General features: G+C 39.0%; 1 protein-coding gene, 1 non-coding gene and 1 pseudogene across 4 annotated transcripts in view; 1 reads left to right on the top strand and 2 right to left on the bottom strand.

Annotated features, from left to right (window-relative positions):
* The window catches only part of Oxr1 (oxidation resistance 1), a 344354-nt gene that overhangs the window by 111805 nt on the left and 207213 nt on the right, over positions 1–25336 (bottom strand). The window lies entirely within an intron of this gene.
* LOC123459074 lies at positions 4251–4357 on the bottom strand. Its single transcript, XR_006636000.1, has one exon. It is a non-coding gene; the product is annotated as a U6 spliceosomal RNA (small nuclear RNA).
* LOC101606756 lies at positions 16625–17412 on the top strand (annotated as a pseudogene).

Here is a 25336-nt window from a genome sequence, read left to right as displayed (position 1 = left end):
TTCTTTGTTATCTATATTTCTAAGACCATACAGATTGAGTATTTTGTGATATATTGTGTATGCAGCCTAGGTTTGTCTATGTATTTGTAGTGCTGAGAATCAAACCCAGGTCTTGCACATGCTAGGCATGTATTCTACTATGTAACTCCATTCTCAGCCTCTGTATTTCTATATAGGATTGTCACTCATTAGTGACATAGTCCTTGAACTTGAAGTCTTTCTGTCTCTCTGCTTCCTTTGTGTTCAGATTAGGCCTAATTAATTTTTATGAGATTGAGAAATCTGATTAAATACATCTGCTTGAAATTGTTCAAATTACCCCTGCCTTTTTCCTTCTATTTTATTATGATTTGGTTTTTAGGCTGCTGAGGATTGACCTCAAACTAAAGGAAATTTTATGACTAATATCTTCAAGGATTTACTAATTTTGGAATTAAGGAGCATCTCATAATCACAGATGTTATTTACTGTGAGGGGGAATTATAAAGATACCTTTTCTAATAACATATTTCACTGTCCAGGATAGAGCCTTATCCTGAGGTGACTATTTTACTTGGAGTTGTGCACTGATCAAAACGTACTGTGCCTTTCCTTTTAGAAGCAGGGCACATGGAGAGAATAATAGGATGAAGGGGCTTACTGGCAAATGTTATCATTTCTGAAGTGAGATCCTCCTGGGAGTGGCAGCAAGGAAAAGCACCCTTCTGTGTTTCATCAGAAAGCATGTGGCTTTGCTCTATGAGAAAAGTTAATTACTAATATTTAACTTTTTTCTCGGGGAGCAGAGTAGGTATTTAAGAGCTATTCTTAAAATAATAATTTTTTTGAGGTAGGGTCTCACTCTAGCCCAGGCTGATCTGGAATTCATTATGTGGTCTCACGCTGGCCTTGAACTCACTGTGATCCTCCCACCTCTGCTTCCCAAGTGTTGGGATTATAGGTGTGCACCACCACACCAGATTCTTAAAATATATTTTAAATTATCTACGGAAACAATTCTCATTGGCATATTGAGTGTGTTGGCCTTCATGAAAATAAACTCACAAAATTTCTGTATGTTTAGCTTGCATAAAAGACCTTTATTTTGATGATTAAAGCAGATCAAATGGCATATAATAAAATGCCACTTGATGTTAGTGTTGTGTAGTGAGCAACTATGTGTCTGAATCACTGGAGTTACAACGGTGACTCAACCACCAGGTAAAGCAGACTATTCATTTCTCTCTTCCCCATGTGAGCAGACTTTGTGGTTAAATGGAAAAAAAAAAAAGATCCTTCAAATTTTCTGTGGTTTTTCTTTGGAAAATGTAGGAATCATATTTTCCATTCTTTGCTTCTGTTGTGTTTCTCAGAAATCTGCTCCAAGTAGTATTTCCTGCCTTCCCTGGATGATATAGGCCTATGCTTCTCTGAACACATGTCCTGCAGATTCATATACACTAAAATTTAAACCAAACCAAACAACAACAAAACCCACTGACTGTTGGCATCAGCTCAAGGCCTTATGCCTCCCTTCCCTGACACATCTGTCTCAATGCTGTCACCTATGAAACTAGGATTGTAATATTTTCTACAACATAGTATTGTTTCAAGGTTTTAAAAAAGTTAATGTATTACAGAAACCTTTCTCCTTTATAGCAGAGTGAATGATACAACTCTTAACAGAAGCATGCAGGGATTATCTGGTAAGAAGTCTCCTGGAGAGTGTGAGATGAAGTCTAACCATAAAACATTTGGCTCTGGCTTGCACCTCCCAGTACCAGAAATCAGTAACAACCCACATTGTAATGTTGATCAGAGAGACCAACAAGGTGCCCAAAACAAGACAGCCTTCTGTTAAAGCACTGGATTACCAGCCTGAGGTAAAAAGAACCTATTGGCGAAAGCACTACATGCTGGCAACACAGAACATTGAGAGATCCTGCTGGTATCTAGAAAGAAGCCAGTCCCCAGATTGTCTGCCCATATAGTGCTGGAAAGCACTACATGAGCTGCTAGGGTAACATGGCCAACAACCCTCTGTGCTAGCAGGGGACACTCCTATACAAAAGCAACCAGCATGACGTGATAAACAGGCCTGTGCAATAATGCCACCCAGGCTAGATGGGTTACCAATGGTCGTCTGGTTGGCTAAGAGATCCACTCAGTGGAAAAGGACCCAGAGCTGGACTAAAACTGAGTCAGAAAACTGTGGAGGCCAAGATCATGGACTACAGCAAGGTGATCCCACTAGTCTTTAGCCAAAAGAGAGACTACTACACCCATCAAAATCTCTCTCTTTTTTTTAGTCTTTCAAGATAGGGAGTCACTCTAGACTAGGCTGACCCCTGAACTCACTGGGTAGTCTCAGGGTGGCTTTGAACTCATAGCAATCTTCCTACCTCTGCCTCCCAAGTGTGGGATTCAAGGTGTGAGCCACCACGCCTGGCAAAATCTCTCTTAATTAATAAGGCTTATCCCATTGAACCTATGGTGACCTTGTTCTCTGTTGAAGAATCTATTTTCCTTTTTCAGAAGGCAGCAAGAAGCAAGGAGATAAATCACCCTTCACACATTATCCCAGGGCCCAGGAGAAACCACAGAAGAATTGGTGAGATAAGCAAGAGTGCTGCTTCAATAGCATAGATCCAAGCAGAGAGACACCACCAAATAGCCAGCCCCACAATCAACACACATGGAACCAGGCAGCACAGACTGCTCTGCATACATGTGGCCTGGCACTCGAAGCCACTCCAAGTAACATCTTAGGGCTGGACCTCAGGGTTCACCCACAGTGACACCTCTTCTAGCCAGACACACATGCGAACTGACATAGCACTGTACCATCAAATTACATCTCTATCACTTATTTTCTTTTCTTACTGTATGAGGGTGGATAAATTTGAATTATGTTGTATTTGTTCTTTTGCCCTTCTATCTGGGGATTGGATTCATTTGCTATTTTTTCTTTCAACCATACATAACACATCCTGAAAGATTCCATTGCTACAGCCCAGAAGTTTTTGCCACCACTACCTCACAGCTGGACCGGAACCAAGCTGCTTGGCTAGGTTATTTCTGAAATGTCAGAAATGAATGGGGTGTGTGAAAGGGAGGAGAGAAACTGAGCAGCAGTGCCAGTGTGAGGTAGATGTATGCTTTTGTACACCTAGTATTGCTTCCGGTGCTCCAGAATCTGTTCCTAACCCTTCAGGCAGTAACTTGGAGCTGGGAAAGCTATCTTTCTATGGGTTTTGGTTCTCTTTCCTCTCCACAAATTACATGCCAGTTGATGTTTTCCTTTTACATAGAAAATCTTCAGGGCAATTTAAATTAGCACACAGTATAGCAATTACTTTCTTGTTGCTGGGACAAAGAGGGGTTATTTTGCCTCACAATTTGATGGGAAGTCTATCATGGTGGGGAAAGCATGGCAGGGACAGGTAGCTCGTGTCTCATCTTCACAGGAGCATGGAGGAAAACGGAAAGCACCTTGGGGCTGGACAGGTGGCTTAGCAGTTACGCACTTGCCTATGAAGCCTAAGGACCCCAGTTCGAAGATCGATTCCCCAGGACCCACATTAGCCAGATGCACAAGGGGGCACGTGCATCTGGAGTTCCTTTGCAGTGGCTGGATGCCCTGGTGCACCCATTCTCTCTCTCTCTCTCTCTCTCTCTCTCTGCCTGATTCTCTCTCTGTCACTCTCAAATAAATAAATAAAAATTAAAAAAAAAAATTAAGAAAGCACCTCAGCACCAAACTGGGCTGGACTTTATCACCTCAAGGTCCAGCCCCAGTGATCTCTTCCTCCAGCCAAGCTCTATCTCCTAAATTTTCCACAAATTTCCCAAATGGTACCATCAATTTGGGATTAAACATCCAAACACTTCAGTGCATAGGAAGTGCTTAGAATTCAAACTAGCATACTCAGGTTAAAATAGAGACAACAGAATGGATTCACTGCCCACCCTGCAGGAAAGGCTTTGGCCCTCAGAACCCCTTGTCATGGTCCCTAATAGTTCATGTGTTTGGGTCTGGTTGCTGTTTTTGAACACACACACACACACACACACACAAAATATGCAACGAGCTTGCTTTTGCACTTGCAGTTCTTTATTTAAAGAATACTCTTCTCCTGGACTTTAGCTGGACCTTGTTCCATCATTTTATTTAGACCTATGGCTCACATACCTTTTTTTTTTTTTTAATCATAGATGTCTTTCGACTACTGCTATGTGTAGGGCAATTATTATTTCTTCATAAAACCACTAACTGCTATAACCTACTTGCATATTCATGATTAACCCTTGCACAGAAGCCATGCTAATCTTCCTGGTATCATTCCAATTTTAGTACATGTGCTGCCGAAGCGAGCACCATATTCATGATTAGCCAACCTTACTAAAATTTGAATACCCAGAATATTCAACACTATTGCTCTCTGCAACCAAATCAGTACTGTAAGAGATCAAGGAATACCTTGTTCAATGGTCCGTGTAAAAAGATTGGTGCATATTTATGGGGAATTTACTGACAGAATGCATTTAAGCTAGTATAACCAGTATATGCACAACAATGCCATGATTTTTCAAATTTCCTCCCTAAGTATTTGCTTGATAGTACTTGGGAGTACCATAAACACTTCTTAGATAATGCTACCTAAATTGGGATTTAGAGGAAGAATAAATCAGGTGACTGGACATGTATGTTGAAAAAGTAGTTGAGAGCTGAGAATGTGAAAATACTTGAGAGAGATTAATGTGGCATGAAGTCCAGGGTGACCAACTGAGGCATGGTATGAGAGAGGCTAAGGAAAAAGTAGAGAAACAGGAGAGAAATGACAACCAGGGCCTTCACATGTCTTGTAATTTCTTTTAATGATTTGATTTTAGTCATATGGCAATCTTGATACAATTAGGAATTTAAGCAGAAGATTAACAAGATCAGATGTGAGTTTTAGAAATTAGCCACAGTTTAGGCAATGAATTAGAAAAGGATACATCTTGGATGCAGGAGACCAGCTAGAAGTTCATGATTACAACTCATGTGACACATGAAGCTGAAGAATGGCAGTAGAGATTGAAAGAGTCAGATTAACAGAAGAGACTAACAGTGCAGGATATAGGGATTTTGTCGCTGACTCTAACAATGTTTGGTGTAGCTTGAAAGGAAGAGGAAAGAATCTAACTTGGCATTAGAGAATGCTGAAGGAAACTCAAGCTTAAAGAGGAAATGGTACAGAAGCTGATTAGGAATGGTTAACATTGGAATACCTGAGGAATATCATAGTGGGCTGGTCTAGGAAATGGTCATGTGGACCTTGAGTTTATGATAACTTTCAGTGTTGGAACTGAGAATTGAATATCATCCTTCCATGGATATGAATTGATATTGACTAGGTGGGATGTTGTCACATATACTTGTTACTTCCTTCAGCCATATTAATATTGTATCCCATTTCTTTGCGTTCTCTACGCCACATATACATGTGTATATATGTGTGTATACACACACACACACATATACATGTATGTATATTAATAGAAGCATGCAGATACGCATAAATAGACATTTGTTGCCCAATTTGAGGATAAATTAGATGCACCAGAATCCTTTACCTCTAAATAATTACATGTATATTTCTTGTGAATACTGATATTCTTTTATACCACACAGTAAAGCTTAAAACATAATTTTACATAGATAAAATATTTTAAAAATAATCTTGTTTGCATCCAATTTTTTGAACTTCTAATCCAATAATAAATTCAGGTAGCCTTTTAAATCATGTGGGTAAGACCTCTTGTTCAGCATCTACCATTATATAAAATGCATGAAGTGCATTTGTTACTTGTCTTATTCTGCACTTTCCTTCACATAAAAGAAATAATACTCTTTGTGTTTTGTGTGAGATGTGGAGTGGGGTGACATCCCTTTTGCTCACCTTCACTTGGAGGTTTGGGTGCTTGCCTTCATGGCAGAAGCAGAACACTGGATGCCCTGCTCCATTGCTCTTCTGCCTGGTCTTGTTTTGAATGAGAATCTCTTTACTGATTGTGGAGTTTACAGGTCTCTGATGGATCTCTGGTCTCTGCTCCCCTGGCAGACTCAGGTTACAAGCATATGTGGCATGCCCAACTGTTTACATGAGATCTGGAGATTCAAACACAGAAGGTCTCAGGCTGCCTCGGGCTTTAATGCTTGCGCAGAAAGCACACTTAACCACTGATCCACTTCTTTAGCCCAAGAAGTAATATTTTAAGGGCTAAAAGCCATTTCTTTGCAATGTGCCTATTATCTATGTAGAATTTACAAAAGCAACTACTGCACAAATAAGTTTTCAGAACCTCCCTCCTTTGTATGTATCATTTACTTTGATGATTTTCATGAGAAAGAAAATGATGTGCCTGTAAAGTGGTTTCTCATGATTAATACTACCTGATTGAAACTGATTCATGTTATTATCTCCTCAAGGCAAACTAGTCATGAAAGAATGAGCTGGCAGAATAGCAGAGGTAGGCACAAAGTATTCTACAAAGCAGACTTTATAATTTAGGTAAACTTTAAGGAGTATCACAACTAGATTACTTTAAAAAAATTGTGATGCAGGGCTGGAGAGATGGCTAGTGGTTAAGTGCTTGCCTGAAAAACACAAGGATCCAGGTTTGACTTTTCAGTACCCATGTAAGCCAGATAAACAAGGTGGAACATGTGTTTGGAGTTTGTTTGCAATGGCTAGAGGCCCTGGTGTGTCCATTTTCTTGATATCTGCTTCCTCTCTTTCTCTCTCTCTCATTAATAAATAAAATATTTTTGAAAACGTGCTGCATCAGGAATCAGCTAGAACTAAATTCATAATCTTGCAGCTGGGCGTTCAGAGCACAGTACAAACCCCCACAAAACTGCAAACTTCACAAAGCCAGAGGCACAATGCGAAGCTTTATAGGAATAAATCTGCACCACTTGAAAAGTTGCTAAACTGGTTTCTGTTTCCTTTGTGGGTGTTTTGGTCAAAGAAGAAAAGCGTGTTTAGACCTGTTACTGGGTACGTAGGGTTGATCTTTAATGAAAATGAGAAAAGATTTATCAGGATTATTTACCTTCACAAGAACCCTATTTTACTGTGGCTCAAAGCCACCCACACCTGAAAACTTACTTCCATCTCTGACTGCCCTTGCATTTAGAAAATATGAGAAATGAGGCTGATTAAATCTACCAGCTACTTCCAAGGAAGATATTTTGCCAGTATTAAAACTTTGATGAAAACAACACACGTAGCAGCCTTCAGCTGCCCACAAAAATCCAACAAGATGAACAAATCACGATACATCTGTCATTAGTCATTGAAAGATTTGCCTCAAAGTATATGAGCTCAAGCAAACCTTGATGAGATGCACACATACCTTAACACCAATACTAAGCCATGAGCCTCCCAATGGAGAATTAAGACCATCTGAGTTTCAATTCTCTCTTTGCCACTTACCCTGCAGTTTTGCCGGATAGTACAAAGCTTCCTGTATACCAGATACATTTCTAGTGAAAAAAGAGAGATAATATCTAACTGCTAAGGTATTAAATTAGGATGACACATCTAAACACAGTGCCTGGTACATGTTGAGTGCTTAAAAATACTTCCTGGTGGCTTTTAGCATACTGTCAAGGGCTGATTCCATACAGTGCAGAAGGCTGACTTAAGATAGAATAACTGGGAGGGAGAGAACTGAGCCTTCCTGGGGTGATAGCACACATCAGTGAGAGAAGGAAAAGAGAGGCATGAAGCAACATCTATAGTTCAAAGAGGCAACACACTTGTATTGCACAGCACCAGTGAGGTAGATGGCTCCAGAGAGCAGCAGGGAATACCAGGGATGTGGTGGCTTGAGTGTAAAATGTCCCTCATTGCCTGGGTATTTTAATATCTAGTCATCAGGTGATAGCTTTTTTGAGGGAGGCTGTGGAGCCCTGCTGGAGGAGGTGTCATTGTGGGCCAGCCTTGAAGTTTATTAGTGAGCCCCACTGGGCGTTCACATTATCTCTACTTTGTCCCTGCTAATGTGAAGAAGTGACACCAAGCTGTTTGCTCTCACCTCACCGAGCTTCCCAAACCCCTCCTGCCATGTTGAAACTCCCCCTTAAAAATGTAAAGCAGGGACTACTCAGAAAAACCACGGCCTCTGATGTTTAGTCGGCAAGAATACAATTGTGGCTCTTACAGCATAGAATTTAGAGTTCTCAAACCCCACTGCTCAGGATATAGGGACAGTGGCTCTCAAGCTAGTCATAAACATATGCATCCAAAAAGGAAAAGACACCTAGAGGAAAGCAGAGAAAAAAAAAAAGCCAAGAAAGCGCGGCCCAAGCATGAGAGACAAAAGAGTTCTGAGGAAGTGAGTGGATCAAAACAAATGAAAGAGCATCCGAAGAAAGAAAATGAAGGGAGAAACAGAAACTGAACCACTCAGCATGGAAAAAGCTTAAAAATCAAAAGAGAAAGATAAAAAGCTGGGATGAAGTCTCTAAGAGAGAGGCCCATGAGTGCAGGAAAGAGAGGAAGACCACGCTGAAGAAAGAATGGAGGAAGGAAGGCTTTGGGACCAGTCTGTCCTTGGGTTTTGAAGTTCTTTAATTGGTTCTCCTAGGATTAAATTGAAAAATACTTGAGGAGCTTGGTTTCATGATGCTCATGCCACTTATCCTATGTCAAGAGGTACTTTAATTTCTAACAGTGAGTACAAAGTATTTAGCATGCTTGTTTTCCAATATGAAAATTACATTTTCTAAAAGCATCATTAAATCTTTCTTACATATAATTTCCCTTTATGAGAGTGGCTCTGCGTTTTATCAAATTGCTGTGATGGGAATTATTTTACCTTGGGAGACCATTTATTTTAAATTGGAGGATTAACACTATGTTTTGGTTGGGTTTGTTTTAGTTTTGTGTCAGATATTTTTATGCTCACTGCCTTTCTATGAAGCAATTTAGACTTCCTTTGTTAGATCTAACTTGCAGAGTTGGAGAGTGAAATACGTTACAATAAGCTTATCTTACTTATAGTTCCAGAAGTTTCAGAGAGTCTTCACATAAAATCAATTTCTAATCTGGGAATGTTTATGATAAAGCTCTAATTTCTGGGGGAAAAAATAAGCAGAAACTGGTCGAGTGCTTTGTCTGAGCAAAGCAAAAGTACTGCTACAAGACTTTACTTAATTCTGAGCGCTCACATACAACTGACAGGAAATAGTCAGAACTAGCTTGAATCAAAAGAGATCATTTGGATTCTGGAGATGAGTGCAGATACACATAGAATTTTAGGGGAGGTGGCCCACCTCAGAGCTTTAAGAGTTTTAAGTTTGACAGGTAGGTTAGAACCTGTGTTATTTACATTTCTCATTTCTGTACCCAAATATGTGAGTGAGAGAGGAAGGGTTTATTTTGGCTTATAATCTAGGAATGCAGTCCAGCATGGCAATGAAGGCCCAGCAGCAGGGGCAGGAATCAGTTGGTCACATTCAGCATATAGTCATAAAGGAGACACACACACACACACACACAGAGAGAGAGAGAGAGAGAGAGAGAGAGAGAGAGGGAGGGAGAGAGGGAGAGAGAGAGAGAGAAATGCCAGGGCTCAACTTGTTTTCTCCTTTTCATGCAGCCCAGGGCCCCAGCCCATGGAATGGTGCTCTCCCCATTTAGCATGGGTCTTCCCACCTCAACCAAGTCAATCTAGAGAAACCCCTCATGGACACGACCAGAGATTCGGTTTCATGATGATTCCAAATCCATCAACTTGACAATCAGATTGGCACAGCACCCAACTTCCACTCTTGATGTGTCAGCTACACTTAGTTAGTTGGTATCACAGCAGCAAAATATCCTCCGCAAAGGAAGAAGCATATAGAAAGAAGTAAACAGGAAAATTATAAAATATGTCATGAGCTCAAACAACAATCCTGCTCCCTAATTTTCAGCTTTATAGGCAAACTGTCAAAACTACTGTTTGTCACAGGAGTTGAAGTTCAGTGAGCTGGGCTTTAAGCTCCAGTGGCTTCTGGGACATTAGTCAGCAGGCATCTTCAAGCCTAATGCACACAAAAGGAAGAGCCTTCTTTCCCTGAGGGTTAAGAGCAGCAAACACCAGCTTTCTGTGGGTGTATGACTTTGGGGCAGGTATTCTGATATGGTAAATAGAATCCCGAGTTTTAAAACTATCTTAATCTTAACCACTGGAATCAATGAATGAATGTTAATTACCTCACAAATGCAAAGTAAAGTTATTTGAGATGGACTTAAGGTTGTTAACCAACTGGCTTTGACATTTGAGACATCATGTTGGATCACCCTCGTAGGTCTGATATAATCACAAAAGTCTCTTCAAGTAGAAGAGGGAGGCTGCTGAGGATGGCATGTGACCTGACCAAGAGCCAAGTCATACACATGGAATCTAGAAACGAGGAAAAGTCAGAAAGTAGATTCTCCCCTGAAGCCTAGAGAGGGGAAAACACGCCCACTGAAAGCTCAGTTTTAGTCTAGTGAGATGAAGTCTGGACATTGGCTCGCTGAACATTTGAATACATTGGTGCTATTTTAAGCTAGTAGCTTTCTGGAATTTTGTTTTAATTACAACAGGAACTTGATGTAACTCTTAAACCCTTCACATATCATATATGAGGCAGCACCTGTTATTATTACCATTTTTCTGGAAAATAAAATAGAGGCATAGAGAAATCATATCCTGTCTGACATAAAAATCCATGCACTTTAGAAAATCCCTCTTCCTTTCTCTCTCTCACTCACCCTCCCTCCCATATCAAGCTTGGAACCCTTCATATGCTTAGTAAATACCATACCACTAAACATATTTTATTTCACTACAACTTCTTCCAAATATCTAGAGGGGGTAACTTAAGTCATTATCTTTCTTGAAAATTCTACAGCAGAGCTTTCATCTTAAGATAGCAATACCATGGAGTCATGGGACAAGAATGGATTATAGTCACACCTAAGAGAAACAGAATGTGTGCTTTTTAGGAAGACTAACTGTTTTTAGACCAGATTCTCTTAATAGTGAGCATTAAAGCAGCTTTTCAGAGGTAACTAATTGTCTTTTTGTTGAAGCTTAGTGTTTATAATGTTTCAACCTAAATAAAAAGAGATAGCCTATTTGAGGTTTGTAGCAAGGCCTTTATTATCAACACAAAAACCTACTTGTGTCCTAATTCCTTCTTATAGAAAGTGGTTGGCTCAGTAGAATAAAACCAATATGTAAGTCTCAGCTAATTCTTGTTGGATAAGACAGAAGGTGATCTGAAATACTGACTCAGACCCACAGAATTCAAATCATAGTGCAGGCAGCCAAACATGCTCTATTTTAAGTTTGATTCCTAAAATTTATTTTGATTTTGATAAATAAGTCATCATTCTAAAAACTTGGGTATTTGGGGGGTATTTGCCTCTGTGTCAAGGTGTACATGCCCCATGGACATATGTGAGGAGGTCAGGGGATGTTTGTAACATTTTCATCTCATTTCCCTAAATCAAGTTTTATTTTTTTTATTGAGCCTAAAACTTGCCTGCTTTTTATTTATTTATTTTTTTTAGTTTGTTTAGACTGCCTGACAGAGAGCCCCAGTGATCGTCCTGTCTCAGCACTGGGGTGACAATCATATGTCATCATGCCCAGCTTTGTGTGTGTGTGTGTGCTGGGGATACAAACTTAGGTCCTCATTCTTGTGATCAAACTCTTTTACATGTAGAACATTCTACCCAGCCACTTACATTTTCGTTTTCAAGCATAAAGTATGACAGAGGAATTATATGTAAGAATTATACTGTGAAAGTAGGATCTTTTTAGCATACCTATTTGGCACAGAGGAATAATTTTGCCTCAGTGCAAATGAAAAGTTCCAGGATCTGACCTCTTCAATTTGTAAGGCTTAACCAAACGTAAACTGAAGAGCATTTGACCCATGAACTGATTGTAATCTGACTCGACTTTCTTTCCGTGGTGCTCTTTCACTGCCCACACAAGTTCAGTGTGTCTGTGTGACGTGGCCTTTTGCCCAGGATAAATGACTTCTCATACTACCTCAAATCCTTTGTAAAAGGAGATGACAGTGCACACAGGTTCACAGGCCCATAGAAATGCACTCGCATGCTTTCACACATTAACTAGCTTAAATTAGTTTTGAAGTGCTTCCTTCTTGATAGAAGCTTCTGCCATATGACAAACATTTTTACAAGCAACTCTAGTAGAACAAGCATGGAAAGCTTATATAACAATTAGAAAAAGTTAGGCATGTCACCCATGCTATTGCAAACAGCTGCTCCAGCATGTGTTAAGCAAAGTTTTATTCAGTAAGATGTTTCCTCTTTCCTTTTGGTTGCATATTAATGTCATGCAACCTAACACTTTAACAGGCAGCTGAGTCCTGTAAGTGTATGAACTGTCCACAGGAAACAAATGGATGAGTTCAAAAGCAGTGATTTGTAATGTAAGTGTATTTTTTTTTTCTGTTTTCTTTTTTGTTTGTTTAAGATAGGGTCTTATGCTGGCCTTGAACTTGATATGTAACCAAGGCAGGTCTTGAACTACTAAGCTTGCTACCTTTACCACTTAAGGGTTGGGATTACAAGCATATGCCATTATGCTAGACTTAAATGTTTTAAGTCACAATGATACATAGATACAAAATATAACAAAAATAAATCCAATATCCAATATAATATACAGGGCAGGAAGAAATAAAAAAATATATTGACTTCTAAGGGCTATTTTAAGGTTTACATATAATATACAGATTTTCCCAATGAATTAACTAGTTTGTGTTCCCTTCTGAAAGACAACACTGACTTATGTTTATGAGGAACAAGTTTTATGCCATTCTTTTTTCGGAACTTAGTTTGGATTTAATGATTTTTTTTTTCCCTTTTGCAGCTCTTAACAACTCACAGCTTACAATTTTCAAGTTATTTAGCAGTCTATGACAAAACATCAACCTCAAAATTATGCAGTAAATTCAAATATAGTGGCTCCAAAATTGACTACTTCTAAACACTTACAGAGGAATTTTAAAATAACTTTAAAATGATGATTTCCTATTCTCACACCCTGACATTACCAAGTAAATAAGTGAATGACCAATGATAATGTCAACACATGGATTACTAGCTTATATGGGAATCATTTCTAATGCTAGCATGGGGGAGAAGAAAAATTGTTCTGTTAAATTTGTCATTGAAGATCATTAAATCATTCATATATATACTATGTACAGTTTAGTGTATATACCACATGAGGAGAAATTCTTAAGCACATTACAGCTGCTTTAAGAAAGCAAACAAGGGCAAGTAATATATAGACACTTGGGCATTCAAATTATGTCAACTTTAAGATTACTATGACTGGTAATTTTTCTTTTTCTTTTTTTTGGTCAGGGGGAGTTCGAGGTAGGATCTCACTCTAGCCCAGACTGACCTAGACCCAAGCTGGCTTCAAACTCATAGTGATCCTCCTACCTCTGCCTCCAAGTGCTGGGTTTAAAAGTCTGTGCCAACAATCCAGGCTTTAAGGTAACTGTGAAACTCTAGTGGTGAATTGAGCATGGATAGGGGATCTATAGTATTTTTGTTTTATACTGTGTTTTCTAGGTTTGCTTTTTACATAAAGTCCTACAAATTGATTAATTTTATTTATTATGGGGGTTATATGATAATCATGGAAACTCATTCTTTCATTCATATATGGTTTAAAATATAACACATTTCTATATAGGTTCAAGGTTATACTTCCTTACAGCCACATATGGTAGACACACCAAGGCATATTACATGACCTGACATGCTTGCCTTGCTGTAGAAATGGGCCCATGTTGGCATATGGTTCTACATGAATGTTTCATTTGAGTGGACTGGGTGATGAGGTTCTACCTCACATTGTCCGAAATCCTGTTTCTCCATAGGAGGATGGTTTACTTTAGGTAATCAGATACTCTCTTAAACTGGAAATAAGGGCTAGAAACTAGAGCCTAGTGGAAACAAAAATCTAGAGGATAATTAAAATGAGAAATCACTTACAACAAAAGTCATTTGCTAGTGAATTGACAGAACAGAACCTAGTCTATAGACCAGAAAATAGGCACGATTTGAGGTGAAAAGTGGAAGTTAAAGATGTTGGGGAAGCAGGGCTAGGACTTTCTGGGACCAAGTCCTATATCTATGAAGCTTGGCTTTTCAATGCCTAGACAGATGCTCAACAAGTTACTGCCATATCTTTCTTTGAGTTAGTTGGATTAGTTTTAATATCTGGTGACTCCAAAAACCCTGACTTGTAAAACCACTAACAGAAGATGCAACAAACGTCTCATCAGAAAATTTGCATTTTCTTTTTACGTGATCCTTACAAAAGCCCTGAAAAATTAAGGAAAGGAAAAAGGAAATAAGAAGGTTTTATCCTCTGCTAGATAGTTTTCCCCTTCTTTGAAAGAACTGAAATTATCAATTCAGGACTGTCCACCTATATTATGCCACATAGCCATAGTCTCTTCAGACGCTAACACTTCTCATAAGCTGAAAAGCCTCTCTATAAACGTAAGTGCCTCCCTTTTTCCTAATAATTAACACATAGTTGAAAATTCCACTAAGATGGTGGAGTTCTTTTTACCCCTAACACAGTGATGTCAAAACTGATTTTCTCCACCCACGACACTTGTAAATATGATGGTGATAAGGGCGGTGTGGGGTGGGGGGTGGGCATGGACATGATGCAGAAGTGAATCTCTTTGAGAGCGTGGACTATTTTAAAGAAACAGGGGTTTCAACTAATCCCTAAATCAACTGAGGGTGGAAACACAGCTATGTCTTGCCTATCAGAAAAATTCAAATATGTGACTATTAATTTTATTGATCAATCTAATTGATAAACCCAATTACTTAGTCATATACCAGTCCAGATGCTGTGAAAGCATTTTGTATCTGTAATGAACAGTATATATTGAAACCAAACAACCAAATGAACAAACACCATGCCTGAATATTCCCTAGAAGGTAGATAGGCCTTATTTAATTTGCTGAAGGTTTTAAGAGGCAAGACTGAAGTTTTCCAAAAGGAAGTAATTTGATTTTGAGACTACAATGTTAGATGTCCTATCTGACTTTCCAGTTTGCCCTGCTGACCTTATGGAATCCAGATTTAAGATTAAAATATTAACTCTTACTTAAATAATCTAGCAGCCTACCCTATGGATTGTAGACTTGCTAGCTTCCATAATGAAAGAAGCCAATTTATTTTATCTATCTATCTATCTATCTATCTATCTATATATATTTGAGGTAAGGTCTTGTTCTAGCCCAGGATGAACTGAATTCACTATGTAGTCTCAGGTTGGCCTCCACCTCACAGAGATACTGCTACCTCTGCCTCCAGAGTACTGGATTAAAGGTATGAGCCACCATGCCTAGCTAGATGCCAATTTCTTAAAAAAATTATCTCAGCCTGGCCTGGTGGCTCATGTTATGTGTAGATTTTGACGAGGTTGTTATGGGGGAATAATTTGATTCATGCAAAGCTTTAAAAATACAAATTTCCAGTCAGTCTTTGGTAAAAGTAAAGGGGAAGATGGTAAGCAAATGGCACTTTAGCAGAATACTAAATAAATGAAATATGAAAGGGACATAGTCTAGACCTATGTGGGTATGGGGAGCTAAACAGATGAACAACCTACCCAAAGTGAGAGAGTTTTAGAGAACAGGACATGAAAATGGGGTTATTGAAACAATGTGGTCAATCAACATATCCGAAGAACTAATTCCAAGAAAAAACCCAGCTGGGGACTTACCCCTAAATACCTCTGATCTAAACTTGAGTTGTTTCTAGCTTTTTACTGCAGTTACCTCCAGCACCTCCTCCACCCTGCGACCTCCAGTGACACCATGGCATTACCTTTGCTGTGCTTTGAGGGTGTGAAAGGAGAAAGGCAAGGTCAGTAGTGAGGGAGGCTCTGCCCCCACTGGGTGCTCTAGTGAAGAAGGAAGGTTGGATGGAGACCACCATGGCAGAGCAGCCTGTGGTAGCACAGCATGAGTCAGTGACAGGTATTCTGAAGACGTGCTGGAGGTTCAAACTGGTGTCTGCTAGAGAATTCACATTGGAAAGCAGGCTAAGGGTGAGGGATATTTACTGAGAGTAAGAGCAATGAATGGCATAATCTAGGGTCAAATCCTAACCCCCCCCTCCGCTGTTTACCAAGGGGTGATCATAGTAAGCTATAGCATTATCCAGTATAAGTTTCCTCCTATACAAAACTATTAACTTGGAAAAATGCCTTTGGCTTTAAGAAAAGTGCATGAAGAGCATATGCCTGACTACTCAGCTCATAGGCAAATCTAAAACAACAATATTGTCATCATGAATAAAGAGAAGCCTGTGGGTCTTTTCATGTGGTTAGCAAACACCACTTAATAACTAGTGTATGTGCTTGACACCCAAAGGCCAAGTGTTGCCTTCCTCGGTAAGCCAAACTTCCTGACTTCTCCGTCAAGCTTAGCCTCTCACACATAGGAGTCATAGGACATGACAGTTTTTCCCTGACCCGTTTATAAAAGGTATCTGAAAACATATTTAAAAGGTAGTTTATATTTAGCTTTATATGCCCGATTACTTATTTTTACAAAATTTGTCATCTGCCATAGTAACTCATGTTCTGAATCCTCAGCCTGGAGAGAAGAATCTAGATTTATGTGCAGCACCTGGGGGCAAAACAACACATATTTCAGCATTGATGCATGACCACGGAGAAGTAGTATCATTGGACAAAATATCCAACAAAGTAGAACAAATAAATGAGAATGCTTTATTATTAGGGCTGAATTCCAGTGGAAGGTTTTGCTTTGATGGAACAAAGGCACTTAAACTTGACATAACTGAGAACGCGGAAGGTGCACCTCCATTCTGGCCAGAATCTTCTGACCGAATCCTCCTTGACGCTCCCTGCAGTGGTCTGGGACAGAGGCCGAATATGGCTTGGACTTGGACGCTAAAGGAAGTGATGTCATACAGCCACTACTGCGAAAGCTCTTTACTGTGGCAGTTCAGCTGCTAAAGCCAGGTAGGGTGCTGGTTTATAGTGCACTATAACTCTGGCAGAAAATGAAGAACAAGTTGCCTGGACCCTTACAAACTTCCCTTGTCTTCAGCTTCAACCCCAGAAACCACACATCGGAGGAGAAGGAAGGCAAGGCTGGGAGCTGGCCTATCACCGGAGCAGTTGAAACAGCTACAGCGGATTGACCCGTCTGCCGCGCCCTTCCAGGACACCTGCGTTGATTCTCTCAGAGACGCCAGAGAAGACACGGTTTGGTTGGCAAATAAAGATTGCATAGGGCTTTTATTGCAAAATTTCTGAAATGTACAAGCACAGAGGAGGTGGTTTCTTGAAATGAAAACGCCAAAGAAGATGGCCAATAGAAGTATGTGTATGCTGTCCTGAGGAGTTGGGGATATTCTAGGTTTGTAAATGAGCTTCTTTATAACCTGAATAGATGAAAAGGAGCTGTAAATTGGTATCTCGGACATATGTGCACTTGGAACCTGTATTTTAATTTGTACATATTAGGCTTTTTAATGTTAAAACTTGGTGAAACAGAAGAAAAGAATAAAACTATCAACATTTTAAAAAAATGAAAGGTAGTTTATATTTAGCTTTATATACATTTATTACATAAGTATATAATTTATATTTATATATTTAATTTATTATTAATTTAATGTAAATTAAATATATAATATATATAATTATATATTATTTGACATGTAGACAAGTGCTATGCATACAATTAGCATCCAACATATGATGGCCTTTTCAAAATAAAGCTTTTTTGGGGGTTTTTCAAGGGAGGATCTTGCTGTAGCCCAGGCTGACCTGGAATTCACTTTGTAATCCCAGGCTGGCCTCGAGTTTTTAATCACATAATTTCTGCAATGTTTAGTTTGTTTTGGCTTGTTAGTGGATTTCAAAACATTTTCCAAGATCTCCTTTCTGAAACATCTTAAAGTGCTTACACTGAAACACAGGAAGGCCTGGTGACACAGGCTTGTACTCCTATCTACCTGGAAAGCTAAGTAGTATGATAGCAAGTTCAAGAACCATCTGGGCTACAGAGGGAATTCAAGGCCAGTGGCTTAGTAAGATGCTGTCTCCAAATAGTAAAATGAGGGCTAAGGATATAGCTTAGTGGTAGAGTGTTTGCTTAGTATGCATGAAGATCTAAATTCAATCCTTAATACAGAAAAGATGTTAAATATAAAAATAAAATTGGAAACATTATTCAAATGTTTCTTTTCAATATAAAGGGAGAAGTATAGCTCAGTGGTAAGTGTCTATGGGATACATATAATCAATAAAGGTAAAATAACAGTCATCATAAGTGCATCACCAAGAAAAATGAGTATTAAAAAATATCTCCCATACACTAAATACATTTCCATTTCCTGATTCCTGAATATATTCTCAAGGTTTCACTTGACAGGTTTTTTTTTTTTTTTTCCATCTTGGAAGGTCAATAGCATTATTTACTTACAGCTTTTTCAAAAGTACAGAAAAACAGGACAGAGATGTTGAAGACTTTTTGTTTTTTACATAGTAACGAAACACTATTGCAAGTATTGTTATAATTTGCTTTTAAGTTGGGAAACTCATTTGCAGTTGATAATAGCATCAGGGCTTTCTGACTCTAAACACAATTTTAGGAAATGTCAAAAGCAATGCTCCTATCATATTGATAGCTTGGTACACACACACGACCTTAAATTTTTTGCCCTGTGGTGACTGCTCACAAAGGAATCTGACTCTAAGCCTTTGAATGAGGGAGAAAGATCAGATCAGGGCCAGGCAAGAAACAACAAAGACACACAACAGAAATCTGAAGCATACCTTCAGGATACAGGATTATGATAAATTAATGCAGAAGGGCAAAATGTTCACACAAAATGACAAGGATGATTTAAAAATAATACTCAGGAAAGTGATAATCTTATATAGTCTATGGCAGAGAGTACAATTATGTCACCTTTCTAAAATATGATATATTTGAATTTTAAAAATCTAAATAAGAATACTCACTAGGATACCACCATTAAAAAAAATTCTTTAAGGGCTAGAGAGATTGCTTAGCAGTTAAGGTGCTTGCAGGCAAAGCCAAATGACTCAGGTTCAATTCCCCAGTTCCCTCGTAAAGCCAGATGCAAAATGTGGCACATGAATCTGAAGTTCGTTTGCAGTGGCTGGAGGCCCTGGCAGGCATTCTCATTCTCTTTCTCTCTATCTTCCTTTCTCTCTCATGCTCTAAAAAAAATAGATGAAATATTTTTAAAAATCTTTAAAAAATGGATAAGAGCTGCCCAGGAATAGGGAAACAAGGCACTGATCCAATGCATGTTAACATCACACAGCAGAATATGTAAAGGCAAATAAGCTGCTGCATCTCCTCTATGTATGTATGTATTTACATTCAAGTATATTTAGTTCCTAACTTGAATAAATATTTTACAAAACAAAGCACCATCTTCTACACTTAGCCCCATATCTTCAGCATTAATAAATAATGCTCCTCTCCATGCTTTGAGCATTTTCAATACAGCATCACTTTTTGAAGTTCATGTGCCTCTTTCCAGCTCTGTTGCCACATGCTGCTCCAAGCTACCATGTTATCTTTTGCCTAACAGAGTTAATGACATTCTAATTGTTCTCCCCTCCTGTTCCTCTTTATTCTGTGTGGTCAGAAGTAGATCGTGTGTTAGTTTGCTATTGCTGGCAAACAAATCACCTTGAATTTAGTGGCTCACAAACAGCAAGAATTTATTATCTTGGAATTTAGCACTCTGTTTTTCTGGGTCTGGAATCTACAAATGACTTTGCTGGGTTCTCTGCTGATAGTCTATTGAGCCTGAAATCAAGATGTGGATAGGGGTGAAATTTCATCTGAGCCATGACATAGCGATTTGTCATGATTCATTTCCTTTTACTTGTAGGATTGAAGCCTCCAGCAACTAAAAGCCACCTGCTGTTTCCATCACAGAGGCTTCTGCAAACCAGAACTGGTTACTTCAAGTATACAGAAAGAAAGCCTAGGTGCTTTTTAGAATTTTCCCAACTTCTGCATCTGACCTCTAGACCTTTTTTAAGGTCTTTTTTAAGGTCTTCCATTTATGCCAGGTTCACCCAGGATTATCTTCATCTTGAGTAACTTAAAAGTCAACTGGGGGGTATACTAGGGAGATGGCTCAGCATTTAAAAATGTTTGCTTGCAAAGCCTGCAGACCTGGGTTTGATTCCCCAGTACCCACATAACATCAGATTCATAAAGTGACATATGCACCTGTGTTTGTTTGCAGTGGCTTAAGGATCTGATTTGCCCATTTTCTCTTTCTCTGCTTCCAAATATATTTTTAAAAATAAAATAAACTTATAACCTTAGTTGTAGTTCTCAAATCCTTTCCTTTTTGCCATTTTTGTCAGTTACTTTTGTCACAGACATACTCGACAAAAGCAATTTAAGGGAGAGTTTATTTTGGGTCACAGTTTGAGGGGACACAGACCACCACGGTGGGAAAGACAAGGTGGCGTGAGCACAAGGCAGCTAGTCACGTTACAGCTGCAGTTCAAAAGCAGAGATGAATGCCGGTGCTCAGCTTAGCTTGCTTTCTCCTTTTTCCATTTTACTCACATGAGACTGAGAGTGTTCAGAATAGTATGGAAGCAGACCCATTTTTATTCAGTTTGGGGTTCTAGCCATTGGGAAGGTGGTCCTCACGAGTTTAGGATGGGATTTCTTTCTTCAGTTAAACCTCCCTCAAAATACTTTCACAGACATGCCCATAGGCGTGTCTCCTAGGTGATTGTAAATCAGGTTAGGAGTGAACATTAACCACCATACTCTATAACATAATGATGAGTGACATGTCTGATATTCACAATGATATTCCTTATCCCTAGTCTCAACAGCAAGATTATATGGGAAATACTTATCACAGGGTAGGAAGCTGGGGAGCAGTTATGAGTTACAGAAGATAGCAGTACAAAAAATAGGAGTGCTCCTGTGAGATAACTCATACTTACACCATGATATTGGATTTCCACATAGCAAAATGGTGACATGCAGGCATATGCTGTTGTCCACCCACTTAGGTTGTGTATTGGTTACTTTCTCATTGTTTGGACAAAATACCTGACCAGAAATCACTTATGGAAAGAAAGGGGTTTAAAGTGGTGTATATTTCTTTCTTTTTTGGAGGGGTTTTGAAGTTGAGTCTCACATTAGCTCAGGCTGACCTAGATTTCACTATGTAGTCTCAGGGTGGCCTCAAACTCATGGTGATCCTCCTACCTCTGCCTCCCAAGTGGTGGGATTAAAGTTGTGTGTCACCACGCCCGGCTTGATTTATACTTGTATGTGGAATTTTCACCACCATGGGGAAGTGGCAGGAGTGGGAAGCCAGTGAGTGCCACATGGCAGTACATGAAGCAGAGACAGAACTGCATATGGGTCCAGCTAGTACGGCCCAAGGCTCTCCTCCAGGGACCTACAACCTCCAGCACACCTCAAGGCTCTCCTCCAGGGACCTACAACCTCCAGCAATGCTCCACTTCCCAAAGGTTTCGCAGCTTCTCAAACAGCACCACCAGGTGGGGACCAAGTGTTCAAGCATATTTTTTATTCAGACATTCACAGGTAGTATTCTTATAGCAATTCTGAATGGACGAGGGAGCAGACATGCATTAGAATTCTGCCTACACCACCACCCAGAGAATATCATTCTTGTCTCTCTGGGTGATTGTATCTTGCGTTTTATAATCACTTCTTTCCAATCTTCTTCCCTCCCTACTATCCCCTTCTTTGTCCTTCATCCCTTTCTCCCCTTTCAATTGCTTTTTATTTTTATTTTTTGAAACAGGGTATCACTGTGTAGGCTCGGATTGTCCCAATCTTGCCTCCCAAGGGCATTACAAACATGAGCCCCCATAACCAACTACATTTTTCTTAAGTCTTGTCTATATTTGCCAAATCTTCTTCTTTGAGTACCTGTAAGTTTCCTCCTTCTGCAAACAATTCTCTAAAACAAAATCATTCTCCTGCTTAAACTCCTTTGGTGGCATCCCATTGAGATCTTAGGAAACTCCAAACTCATAGTGTCATGACATCCCTCCATGACCTGGTTCCTTCCTCTATGTGTTGCAAACCTTTATTTGCTCCAGATTAGAACTTTTAATTGTTGTGCTTTTGTTCTCTTACTTAATGTTCATTTCTCTGATTAGATAGTAAGCTTAAGGGAAGTAAAGCCCTGTATGTCTTTATGTCAACCTATCATGAGGAAATTTGCTCCGTACATATGTGGTAGCATGAAAAAAATGCTAATGGCAAGTAGACTTTTCTGAGGTCAGCCTACAGGATGTAGGCCCTGCAAGAAATGCAGGAATAATACAAAAAAAGGGTGATGACAGGAAGTGACTGTTTCATCTAGGAAACAAAAATTTATAACCCTCAACAGTGAAGAGTTTCAAGTAACAGTCACCAAACAAAAAGAAGCCTATTGGGCCCTTGTTGATGGTGGTACAATCCAGTGTGAATGTTCACTAATCTGCTGTTATTTTTACCCTGACGCACAAGAGAGTTGATAGTGACTATCTCCACTATCCCAATCTACAGATCTAGAAAGGATTTGGCAGCCCCCAAAGTGGAAGCATTCTGTCACTGGAATTGTTCAAACAGAAGTTGAACAACGACTGGCAGGAATGTTCTAAAAAGGATCTGAGCATGGATGAGAAGTTGGGAAGAAACCAGAGTCTAAGCTGGGCCAAAGCTGTGAGCCAGAGGCCACTTTCAGTTTGCAGATGGGTTTTGTTTGAAGGGAACACTATTTGCAAGTTGATTCGAACATCTTTAGATAGAGCATGTGCTCTCAAATACCCATGGTATCTGCCACTTCTACTTCTTGGAAATGATGGATACACTTATTATAACAGCTGCTGGCACTAAAACAGCACATGGGTTTCTACTATTGGACTCTCTAATCTTTTCGGACATCAGAAGGCAAAGGACGAGCTCATAGGTTGAGTTGCTGTTATAGAGGGATATCAGTTTTACACCAAGAATAATAGCTACCTTATATGCCAGTCCTTTCTTTACTGTTTAACCTTTGACATTCTAGTCAATGCAATCTAATTCCTGTTACCTAAGCTTGTGGCTCACTTTGAAGACTTTTATCTTTTACCTAAATATCAGCTTAATTTGTCTCAGTAAGAAACTTGTTAACAATCATGTAGACAAAAAGAAAACGAAAGATTCCCCTTTTGTTCCTAGTTAAAAATAAAATGAGCCAGTTCAGACATTAGAAGGGAGGTATATAAAGTAAGAAGCCTCTCTGATCACATAAATATTGCATGCAGGCTGACTGTCCTTTTGACTTTAGTCCATTGTTACAAGTGTATCTGATTTAATCCGTGTGGAATTTTAAAGCAATGTGCTGCTTGAGTAACTTTAAGTTCTAAGGCCATTTCTACCATTTGAGAAGCTGAATTAGTATCTAATGAAGCAAGCACTGAAAATTCCTTTCCATTATAAATAGCAACTGGGAAATATCAACATTAGCACCATTCTGTGTGAGAAGGGGTAATTCTACCCCCTAATCTACCATTCAACTGCCTCCTCGTTTACATGTGCCTAAAATAAGCTATTGAACTTGTCCAGAGGGCCTCTAAGATACCAGGCTAGCTTTGAGCTCACAATACTCATAAGCCTCCCAAGTGTTAAAATGACAGGTGTGTGTCACAATACATCACTTTCTGAAAGCAAGGGCACAAGAAAAAAAATCTTTACAAAGTTAGTTTCAAATGAAATGAATTATACTTGCCTAAAATATCAGCCCCCTATGTTAATTTTCTGAGGGCAGTCCACCCTATGATTGTGAAATTATGTTTTGGAAGGCTATATTCAAAATGAGATTTATTCTAAAATTTTATCCTGAATTAGTCCATCTGTACTATGAAAGTATGAATATTAAGTACTTCAAAATTAACACTGGTTCCAATCATCCATTTTATATTTATTGATATTTTTATTCTTTCTAAAAATATTAAAAGGCATCAGTTAGAATTATTCAGCAATAATATATGCACTGGAAAATAGCTATCTTTTGAATTTTATGATTTTTCCCCTAATACAAAATTAAAACTTAAGTCAAAATTAAACAAAACCTCAGATGTTCATGACTAATTTCTTGCTTATCTGTCTGAGTTGTTAGGGATATATCTTCACATATTAATAATCATCACTTTGTGAACCCTTATGTTATGGACTTGGAGAAAAGCAGACAGGTTTGCCTATATAGACTATTAAGTTAGAAAGTGTCCAAAAATTGAGAGATTAAAAAACACATAGAGACATAAAATATACACATTGGTGAGTCATTAACACCATCATTTATGTTCAGCTTTTCTTTGACTTAAATTTTGCTTATGATTGGATTGAATATTTGCATAATATTGGCATTTGTTAAATAAAGCATTGCTTTTTGTTTGTTTCTTTGTTTTGAGGTAGGGTCTCACTCTAGTGCAGGTTGACCTGGAATTCACTATGTAGTCTCAGGGTGGCCTCGAACTCGTGGTGATCCTGCTACCTCTGCTGGGATTAAAGGCATGTGCCACCACGCCTGGCAAGCTCTTCTTTTAATTCTTTCTTTTACTATATGCCAAGTGGTTCAAAGACCCCATAGGAAAACTGAGATGCAAAATAATAATTGGAATTCTTTCTTTATTTTATGAAATTTGTGTATAACTGAATTGCCTGTTTTGCAAGTGTACATGAATGCGGCGGACATGCATGGATGTTTGACTGTGTGTGGAGGCCAAAAGTCAACATCTGGTGTTTACCGCAATCACTCTCCACCTTACTGCTTTTGCGACAGGTGTGCTCAGTGAAGCTGTGGCTCACCAATTTAGTTAAATAAGCTGGCTAAAAAGCGTCTGGGAATGTCCTCTCTGCCTCCCAACTGTTGGTATTATAAGCATGCACCACCACAATCAACTTCTATGTGGGTTGTTGGGGCTTGCACTCAGACCTTCATGCTTGCATGACTGGAACTAGGGTCACAGCACTCGCCTAAGCATGCACAAGGAAGGCTTGAGTGTGGTCTTCACAAATGCAAAAAGAAAAGTCAGTTCTTAAAAGTAAGACACTCTAATTGTTTTTCTAACCAGCAGGTTGCTACTGCTATACCTAGAAGAAGTGAGCAAGAACAAGGATTTCTTGAACTTTTATTCCTATATTGTTTATACACAATTATAGAATATTGCTTTTGGTTTCAG

Source organism: Jaculus jaculus, chromosome 2 (genome assembly GCF_020740685.1).
Source record: "Jaculus jaculus isolate mJacJac1 chromosome 2, mJacJac1.mat.Y.cur, whole genome shotgun sequence".
Taxonomy (NCBI): Eukaryota; Metazoa; Chordata; class Mammalia; order Rodentia; family Dipodidae; genus Jaculus; species Jaculus jaculus.
The sequence above is the reverse complement of the archived record's forward strand: the minus strand, read 5'-3'. Positions and strand labels throughout refer to the sequence as shown.